This window comes from Suricata suricatta, chromosome 16, assembly GCF_006229205.1.
Source record: "Suricata suricatta isolate VVHF042 chromosome 16, meerkat_22Aug2017_6uvM2_HiC, whole genome shotgun sequence".
Classification (NCBI taxonomy): Eukaryota; Metazoa; Chordata; class Mammalia; order Carnivora; family Herpestidae; genus Suricata; species Suricata suricatta.
The window spans coordinates 47,685,784-47,696,569 of NC_043715.1; positions in this window are offsets into that span (position 1 = coordinate 47,685,784).

Genomic DNA, 10,786 nt, shown 5'->3' on the forward strand with positions numbered 1-10,786 from the left:
CTGATTAACCCAATCGTTCTTTAGTAGGGTGGTTTTTAACCACATTTTTGGAGGTTTTCCAGACTTTTTCCTGTGGTTAATTTCAAGTTTCATAGCATTGTGATCTGAAAGTGTGCATGGTATGATCTCTATTTGTTTATACTTATAGAGGGCTGCTTTATGTCCTAGTATGTGGTCTATCTTGGAGAATGCGCCATGTGCACTCGAAAAGAAGGTGAATTTCCTATCTTTAGGATGCAGAGTTCTAAATATAGATACCTGTAAATATTTATTGACTCAGAGAATGACTTGATGGATAGGAGAAATTAACTGTATTTATTGCTTGTGGTGATGCAAGAGTTTATCTGAATGCTTATTACAGGCTTTTAAATTTATTTTACAGTGCGCTAAAAAAATCTTTCATTTGCTATTTGAAAAAAAAAAAACCTGATGCACAAGACCAATTTATCTTTGTCCAAAGTTTTCCCACCCCATTTTCAAAGAAACACCCAAACCTCATAAGAAACCAGTGCGTAGGCTTCCTTTTCACCTGGTCACTCCATGACTCATGGAAACCGCGAGTAAGTGAGCCATAAACCAGAGTGAATTGAAGATACTGCAGAACGTTTCTCGTCTTCAGATGGCTCTGTATCCAATTTCTATTTATTTAGAGATAATCACGCTTATGAGTGGATCAAGATGGTGTGGTATATATACACAATGGAGTACTACATGGCAATGAGAAAGAATGACATATGGCCATTTGTAGGGAAGTGGATGGACTCGAGGGTGTCATGCTAAGTGAAATAAGTCAAGCAGAGAAGGACAGATACCATATGTTTGCACTCATAGGTCTAACAGGAATACAGGAGAAACCTAATGGAGGGCCAGGGGGAGGGGAAGAGGGAAAAAGAGTTGGGGAGAGAGAGGGATGCAAAACTTGAGAGACTATTGAATACTGAAAACGAACTAAGGGTTGAAGGGGAAGGGGGGGAAGAGGTGGTGGTGATGGAGGGGGGCACTCGTGGGGAAGAGCACTGGGTATTGTATGGAAACCAATTTGACAAACTATTAAAAAAAAGATGTAATCATGCTTAAGTGTGATTCTTTATGTACACTTGACTCTTATCACAAGGAAGCTTCTTTTTTTAGGTTTAAAATATTTATTTGTTTATTTTTAACGTACATCCAAGGTAGTTAACATACAGTGTCATAATGATTTCAGGAATACAATTTAGTGATTCATCACTTACATACAACACCCAGTGCTCATCCCAGCAAGTGTCCTCCTTAATGCCCCTCACCCATTTGGCCCATCCCCCACCCAACTCCCCTCCAGCAACCCTCAGTTCTCTGTATTTAAGAGCCTCTGATGGTTTGTCCCCCTCCTTGTTTTTATATTATTTTTGCTTCTCTTCCCTTATGTTCATCTGTTTTCACGAGGAAACTTCTAAGCACTGTGGTTGTGACCATCCTGGGGAACATGGATTCCCTGTGGCTTTCCTTTGGTAGGGGACATAGTCATTTCTGGAAAGAAACTCTTTATTTGAAGGTTTTAATTGCAATCCCAGTTAATGTGCCATGTTACATCAGTTTCAGGTGTACAATACAGCAATTCAGCAATTCCAAACAACACGCGGTGCTCACCACAGGTGTGCCCCCTAATCTGCGTCACCCATGTCACCCCCCACCCATCTCCCTTCTGATAACCATCAGTTTGTTCTCTGTAGTTTCCTGGTTGGTCCCTCTTTTTTCCCCCTTTGTTCATTTGTCTTCTTTTTAAATCCCACAGATGAGTGAAATCACATGGTATTTGTCTTTCTCTGAGTGACTTATTTTACTTAGTATTGTACTCGCTAGATCCATCCATGACATTGCCAGTGGCAAGATTTCATTCTTTGTTCTGGCAGAATAATATTCCGTTGTATATACTTACAATGTCTTTATCCATTTATCAGTTGGCGGACACTTGGCTGCTTCCATAATTCGGCTGTTGTTAACAAACTATGCAAACACGTAAGAGTGCACGGATCCTTTTGAGTTCGTGTTTTAGTATTTGGGTGAATAGCTAGTAGTTCTATTTTCAACTTTATTTTTTTAAATTTATTTTAATGCTTATTCCTTTTTAAGAGACAGAGAGAGAGAGCGTGCAAGTAGGGGTGGAGCAGAGAGGGAGACACCGAATCCAAAGCAGGCTTCAGGCTTTGAACACCCAGCACTGAGCCCAATGTGGGGCTCGAACCCACAAACCATGAGATCATGACCTGAGCTGAAGCCAGACGCTTAACAAACTGAGCCACCAAGGCGCCCCTATTTTTAACTTTTTAAGGAGGCTCCCTACTGTTTTCCACAGTGACTGCACCAATTTACATTCCCACCAACAGTGCATGAGGGTTCCTTTTTCTCCACAGCCTCACCAACACTTGTTGTCTTCTAGGTTTTTGATTTTAGCCATTCTGACAGGTATTTTGATAGTGATTGCATTAAATATGTAGATTGCCTTGGGTAGTACAGACATTTTAACAATATTTGTTCTTCCACGCTGAGTGCATGGGTTGTCTTTCCATTTCTTTGCATCATCTTCAGTTTCTTTCATCAGTGTTTTCTAGTTTTCAGAGCACAGGTCTTTCACTTCTTTAGTTAGCTTAATTCCTAAGTATGCCATTATTTTTGGTGCACTTGTAAACGGGATTGATTCCTTAATTTCTTTTTCTGCCACTTCATTATTGGTGCATAGAAATGCAACAGATTTCTATACATTGATTTTGTACCCTGTGACTTCACTAAATTCATTTATCAGTTCTGGCAGTTCGTTGGTGGAGTCTTTCAGGGTTTTTTAAAAAAATATTTATTTATTTTTGAGACAGAGCATGTGGGGGGGGGGGGAGGAGCAGAGAGAGAGGGAGACACAGAATCTGAAGCAGGCTCTAGGCCCTGAGCTGTCAGCACAGAGCCCGACGTGGGTCTTGAACCCACGACCCATGACATCATGACTTGAGCCGAAGTTGGATGCTTAACTGACTGAGCCCCCCCGGCGCCCCCCAGGTGCTCTTCATATCCCTATTTCCATGCTGCATGTCTGTGGGTTGTTTGTCCTGCTTTCCTTCCAAGAGCAGCCCCCAAAGACTTCAGCCTGTCTCTGAGCCAAGCCTGCTGACTTACAGCTCCAGGCTCTAAGCACCACTGATTGCAAGAACTCCTGAAATCTGGCCCCTCTTGCTTTCCAAGCCAATTTCCATGGGGATTCATTTTCCCCGTGCGCTCCCGTGTGCTGGTCCATCTCACCCGCTTCTCTGCAATTGCAGCTCCGTCTGCACCACAGCAGCCGTGATCTGTTTCTCTCCCAAACTGTCTCCACGCTTCCTAACTTCTCTGTGGCTTCTTCTCTACCTTTAGTTATAGAATTTGTGCTGCCATTGTTCAGGTTGATTTCTGGCGTATTGAGGATGGTTGACAATTATCTAGTTGTATTCATGGGAGGGGAGCCTAGGGTCCTCTTCTTCCATTGCCATCTTCCCTTCTCCCCCTCAAATACTTTTCTTTTCAAAAAATATTTTTTAAAGTAATTTCTACACCCAACATGAGGCTTGAACTTACAATGCCAAGGTCAAAGTCATGTGCTCTCCTGACTCAGCCAGCCAAGCACCCCAAGAAAATCTTTTTAAATTTTTTTTTAAGTTTACTTATTTTGAGGGAGACAGAGACAGCATGAGCAGGGAAGGGGCAGAGACAGAGGGAGAGAGAGAATCCCAAGCAGGCTCTGCACTGTCAGCACAGAGCCCAGCCTGGGGCTCAAACTCCCAAACTGTGAGATCATGACCTGAGCCAACACCAAGAGTCAATCACTTAACCGGCGGAGCCACCCAAGCACCCCATGAAAATCTTGTTTTAAATGAGGATTCTGAGGGTGCCTGGGTGGCTCGGTTGGTTGGGCATCTGACTCTGGCTCAGGTTGCCCTGAGCTCAGGTGGCTCACTGTGGCCACATGTGAAGCATGTGGGAAGGGATTTGGTCAGAAATCACGCCTGCAAGCTCATCAGAAAGGCCACACCAGAGAAAAGCCATACAAGTGTGAGGCGTGTGGGAAAGGTTACGGGCGAGCTTGGATCTCGATGTGCACCAGAGTGTCCATATGGGAGGGAATCCGTACACCTGTAGGGCGTGTGGTAAGCACTTCACTAAGACCTCAAATCTTAAAGTTCATCAGAGAGTCCACACTGGAGAGAAGCCGTACAAATGTAACGTGTGTGGTGAGGTCTGCAGTCAGTCTGAACATCTAACATCTCATCAGAGAGTTCACACAGGGGAGAAACCTTACAAGTGTGAGCTGTGTGGTAAGCAGTTCAAGTTCGTATGTTAAAGTTCATCACAGAAGCCACATTGGGGATAAATCTCATTCAGTCCCACGGAAGGGAAAACATTTGTTTCATTAACGGGAATGTTTTCGCCATAGCTGACCACATCCCGGTGATCCCAAGGTCACACACGAGGTGCAGTGTACAAAGCACAGGAACCTTGGCAGTTGTCGCTCTCAGTCAAGAAAAAGGCCCTGAACATAATAATTTCTTTGGGCATTTATCAAACCCTAATGGTGGATGTTAAAGTCGATGTCCCCTGTAGTAGAAGCTTCATTAGAGCCGGGGTTTGTTTCCTGCTGAGTCTGTATAATCAGCACTGAGTAGCACTCCATATGTGCATCTATTTATTTTTAAATATAATTTATTGTCAAATTGGCTTCCATACAACACCCAGTGCTCATCCCAACAAGTGCCCTCCTCAATGTCCATCACCCACTTTCCTCTCTCCCCCACCCTCCATCCACACTCAGTTTTTTTTTTCCAGAAATATTTTCTAGTTTTCATTGTACAGGTTTTTATCCCCTTGGTTAACTTTATCCCTGAGTATTTTAGTCTTTCTGATGCTTATGTAAATTGTGTCTATAATTTCTTTTTTAGTTTGTTCATTGTGTATGGGAGTGCAACTGATTTTTGTGTATTGACTGTTATCCTAATACTTTGATGAAATCATGTATTCTAATAGTTTCTTGGGGACGCCTGGGTGGCTCAGTCGGTTAAACGTCTGACTTCGGCTCAGGTCATGATCTCACGGTTCGGGGGTTTGAGCCCCGCGGCAGGCTCTGTGCTGACAGCTCAGATCCTGGAGCCCGCTTCAGATTCTGTGTCTCCCCCTCACTCTGCTCCTCCCCCACTCAGTCTCTCTCTCTCTCTGTCCCAAAATTAAACTATAAAAAATATTAAAAAATAGTTTTTTTGATAGAATCCTTAGGACTTTCTACATATAAGACTATCTGCAAACATAATTCTATTCTTCCTTTCCAATTTGGATGTGTTTTATTTCTTTTTCTATTTAATTGCTAAAGCTAGAACTTCCAGTGCTCTGTTGACTAGAAATTGTGAAAATGGACACCTTCTTTCCTGAGCCCAGAGGAAAAGCTTTCAGTCTTTCACTAGTGAGTGTGATGTTTGCTGTGGGGTTTTCATATAGACATATCTCATTAAATTTTTAAATGTTTATTTTTGAGAGTGACAGAGAGAAAGTGGGGAAGGGACAGAGAGAGAGGGAGACATAGAATCTGAAGCAGGACCCAGGCTCCGAGCTGTCAGCACAGTGCCTGACATGGGGCTCAAACTCATAAACCTGAGATCATGATCTGAGCCGAAATCAGATGCCTAACCTACTGAGGCTCCAAGGCACCCCTAGGCATATCTCATTTTATTGTGCTTTGTACATACTGCATTTTTACAAATTAAAGGTGTGTGGCAACGCTGCACAAGCAAGTGTATAAGTGACAATTTCCCTACAGAAGTTGTTCACTTCATGTCTCTGGTAATTCTTACAATATTTCAAACTTTTTCTTTTTTAAAAAAAGTATTAATGTTTTTTATTTATTTTTGAGAGACAGAGAGACAGTGCGAGCAGGGAAGGATCAGAGAGAGAGGGAAACACAGAATCAGAAGACAGGCTCCAGGCTCTGAGCTAGCTGTCAGCACAGAGCCTGACGCAGGGCTCGAACCCACGAACCGTGAGATCATGACCTGAGCCGAAGCCAGACGCTTAACTGACTGAGCCACCCAGGCACCCCTTAAACTTTTTCATTATCATTATACTTGTTATGGTGATCTGCGATAAGTGATTATAATTCACTAAAAGCTCAGATAATAGCAGTTTTTAACAATAAAGTATTTTTGTATTAAGGTGGTATTTTTTTTTTTTTAGTCATGATGCAACAGCACACTTAGCAGACTACAGGATAGTGTAAACATAACTTTTATATGCACTGGGAAACCCTCCCCTGCTGGGCCCGTGTCTCTCTGTCTCTCAAAAATAAATTTAAAAAAACAACTCACTTTATTGCACTGGTCTGGAACCATACCCCAAGGTGTGCCTATATGTAGCTTTTATTGTATTGAAGTAGTTTTCTTCTATTCCTAGTTTATTGAGAGTTTTTATCATAAATATTACATATAATATGTGTATAAATATGTGTATGTGTACGTGCGTGTGTGTACACTGTCTCTAGTACCCAAAGGAGCCTATTAACTGTTGGGCTTCCTCTACAATTAATGTAATGTAATGTAGCTTGCTGCTAGGGCCAGCAAGTTTTGCATGAGTGTATCTGGGATACTTATCTGGCTCCTGTCCCAGTGGCTCCCAGGAATTGCACCTGCTATATACAATGAGTGTCAGCTCCACCTGCTTTTCAGTGCACCGCACCATCTTGATGCCCTTGATGAGCAAAGCTGCTGTGGGGACGTGGGCTGGCTGACGGTCAAGCCCGGGCCACAGGTGGCACCCTGCAGGGGAACTGAGGTATCCCTGAGGAGTGCAGTAAAGCATACTGTAGGCAGTTCCATGCGGAACTCAAACTGGTCTGCATACTCATCTTGCAAGAAGATTGACCAAAAGCAATTAGCCAGGTCAATAGCAGCATATCGGTCTCCAGGGGGGCTGCCACTGTCTCAGTGATGGTGATGATATCGGGCACTGCAGGGGGGCAAGCATGGAACCTGGGCATTCAGCCCATGCCAGTCCAGTGCCCCAGGGTGGTGTGGAGCGGTGCCAAACAAACCAATGATGAGAAGCGCTCAAACTTGCACCATGTACTGAAGAAACAAAGTGATGTCCTTCTCCACCCCCCACCCCGTTATGCAGTGTTCTATTGTTGCAAACCCAAGGAGGTTGGTTAACTTTGTAGCAAGCAGGAGTGTTTTGCTGTTATGGCTCCTTTTTTTTTTTTTTTTTTTTGCTATAAAGGGGCATACTCGCTCAGGAGGTGGGGACGTTTTACATCACAAGCAGCCAAAATGTCAATGCCCATACTGCATTTTGCTATGGGAACCACAGCGACCAGCATCTGGAATGTCTTAAAGCATTATCAGGCACACCAACCACACAAGCAAATAATCACCTATGACACTAGGTTCACCCCCAACCATCCCCCTCTTATTACCAGTTTCATCTTTAGCCCTTCAAGGGCCTGGAACAACTCATGTGGGCCCCAGTATCCAGGAGCCTCAGGAAAGTCGATTCTCCATGTTTCCTCTTGACAGAATAGGGCCACTGGTCTCCGATGGGGATGTTGGAGATCTTGACCCCATCTCTGTCCCATTTGGCTAGAGACGTTTGGGTCTGCAATGTCCCTTCATCAAACAGATGTACCATCCAGGTAGCATGGAATTTTCCTGGATTCTGTCCATGGCTGTACTTCAACGTTTCCTTCCTCCTTCAGAGAAGACCTTATTTCAACTGTCCTATTTTCCTCAATGCCATCAGTTGTTCAGCGCTGCGTGCAAATAGGTCTTGCTTAAGTCCGGCAAGTGACCTGAACTGGGTGGGGTTTCCTGCACAGGGTCCTTCTATTTCCCCCAGACATTTGTCTACAACTTCTGAGACACCATGGGAGCTGGTGCGTGGGGGTGGGGGGTGCGAGGGTGGCCAGGAGTCTGGGTCTGCTCTTCTTAGGACTCATCTCTCACACTTCTGCCCTTACCCATTGCACAACTCATCCCTGGTAACATGGTTATTATCTGCATCGTGTTCGCCCCCATGTGACCAGAGGGTGGCCAGCATCTCAGTCAACTCCTCCTTCCCTGGGGCTCCAGCACCACCCTGGGGCACTGAGGCTGGTAAGCTTTGCGTTTCCGCCATGCCATGGTGTGTTTCCTAGGCGACCCTATGCACCAAGCTGAACTGTTGAACAGAAGATGGGTGCACAGTTCTCTATTGCCCTGGAATTGTTAACCAGTGCAGAGTAATCATTGTGCAGAGTATTTCATTGGCCAGTTATGTCCATGGACATGTGTGGCTACACGGGAGGTGGGAAAGTGAGCCTTTAGCTTTTCCAGTCTCTGTAACGAAGTGATTAAGAAAGGAGTGATCTGTGATTAGCCGCTGGTTCACTAGCCAAACTGTCTGTCCCAGAACATAAGGTGATAGTCATTGCCGCTTCATATATGATAGCAGACTTACTATTCATCAGGGGAATGTGCCAAAATACTATTTAATTCATCCAGAAACACACCAGTAGTTGGACAAGTGGGTTTATCACTTGTTGCAGTAGAGGGTCCACCCACCAGGGAAAGCTGTGAGGTGTCACAAGAGAAGGAGGGTGTCAGATGACTCTGTTATAGGATTTGACACTTGTTTGGGTTGTCGAGGGAAGACCTAAGGAAGCGGGCAGGGTTCACTGTAAATTAAATACTGTCAGAAAGCAGGAGGAATTCTAGGAGTGAGTATTTCAATAAATTTTACCTTTTGGGAAGGCAGACTGGACCAAGAATAAAGTTCTAAGTGATAAAGAACTAGCAGTCACTCATCTAGCAAAAAAGGGGGGTGTGTAGCTTGGGACAGTGACCTCGTTTTTGTCTGCGTCTCAGCAAAACTAAGAAGTTTTGTCTCACTTTGCCATGGTCTCAGAGAACGCTCATTTGAGGATGGTAGTCTGTGGTTCATTTATGTCCCAAAGGAGAATGACGTGGCCCAGCTGTGCGGGCCACGCCAGCTTCCAGAGCTCAGGGGCTGTTTCGCTTTTCGCTCTCAGTCCATCCAGTGTAACATTACACAGCCATCAAGTAGAAGGAGTTAGATTTTCAAAACTGGAAATGTTTAGCTTATACTGAGTTTAGAAAAATGGATATAGAGCATGGGACTTCATTTTTTTTTAATGACTTTTTTTTTTCTTTTAGAGAGAGTGTGTGTGGAGGGAGGGGTCAGAGAGGCAGAGGGACAAAGAGAGAGAATCTTAAGTAGGCTCCATACCCAGCACAGACCCTGACGAAAGGCTGGATCTCACCACCGTGAGATCATGACCTGAGCCAAAATCAAGAGTGAGACACCACCAACTGAGCCACCCAGGCACCCAGAGACTTCATTTTAAAAATCAAATATATATGTTGATAGATACATGTATGTTTATGAGGAGACAAAACATTTTTATCTTTGAGGGAAGGATTCTTGGTGCAGCTTTCTTATTTAGCTTCATACTCTTTGTTTTTTAGTAACACCTTTTAAAATTATTAACTATCTGCAATAAAATAACTATAAAATATAAGGTATTTTTATCCAGAAAGTATAAAGGAAAAGACTCTTAACACAAAAATATGCTCTCTCACTTACAGAATCCTCCTCCCTGATTTGGCTTTAAATCATAGGTTTTGGGTGTCAGAATAACTCCAATGTCAAGTTCTGCAGCTGGTAGGCTTTGTTTGAGTGAGTGGACAATTTTATATCTTCACTGAAGCTTGACATTTTCACCTCCAAAGTAGGGATAGTGGTTTTTAAGATTTTTATTTGAGAGAGAGAGAGATCGAGAGAGAGAGATCGAGAGAGATCGAGAGAGAGATCGAGAGAGAGAGATCGAGAGAGAGAGAGAGAGAGAGAGAGAGAGCGAGCGAGAGAGCGAGTACGCAGGGGAAGGGCAGAGGGAGGGAATCCCAGGCAGCCTCCCTGATCAGTGCAGAGCCCAATGTGGGGTTCCATCCCACCACCCTGGGATCGTGACCTGAGCCAAAATCAACAATCAGATGCTCAACCTGCTGAACCACCCGAGAGCCCGGGGATAATAATTTTAACATACAGTTTAAATGAGGGAAGAGTGCTTTTGTGAGGACAAGCGTCCACTTTGGCCCTCCTAAGTTGTGGTGTGTCAGGGTCTGGAGTAGAGGTAACTTGCACGCTTCTCACCGCTCCTCCCGAATAATTCTATCTCACCTCTTCTTTGAACTCTCTTTTAGCCTTATGTCGTCGGATTATATTAGATATCCTCCTGTCCCGGTCATCTAGAGTCCCCTAAGCAACCATTCCCCATCAATTTCTTGAAGATAGTATCACTTAATCCGTTTCCAACAATACTCCTGTCAGAATTGGAGGCATTTCGAATTCGGGAAGTCGTGTCCATGGAGTAATTTCGCTGAGGACTCGGGCACAGGTAACGCAGATCCTTAACATGGAAGCCCGAGGAAGTCAGGACTGCGTGATCCCTTCTATTCTGGTATTTGGGGGAAGTGTAGACAAGGAGCTTCCAGCAGCCTCAACTACTCGCTCAAGAGGGTGAGGCTAGGGGAACCTGGGTGGCTCAATCGGCTGGGCTTCCGACTTCAACTCAGATCATGATCACTCGGTTACTGAGGTCCAGCCCCGCGTCAGGTTCTTCGCTGACAGCTCAGAGCCCGGAGCCTGCTTCGGATTCTCTCTCTCTGTCTCTCTCTCTCTCTGCTCGCTCTCTGTCTCCCACTCAAAAAGAAACATTAAAAAAAAAAAAAAAAAAAAAAGAGGGTGAGCTTACGAA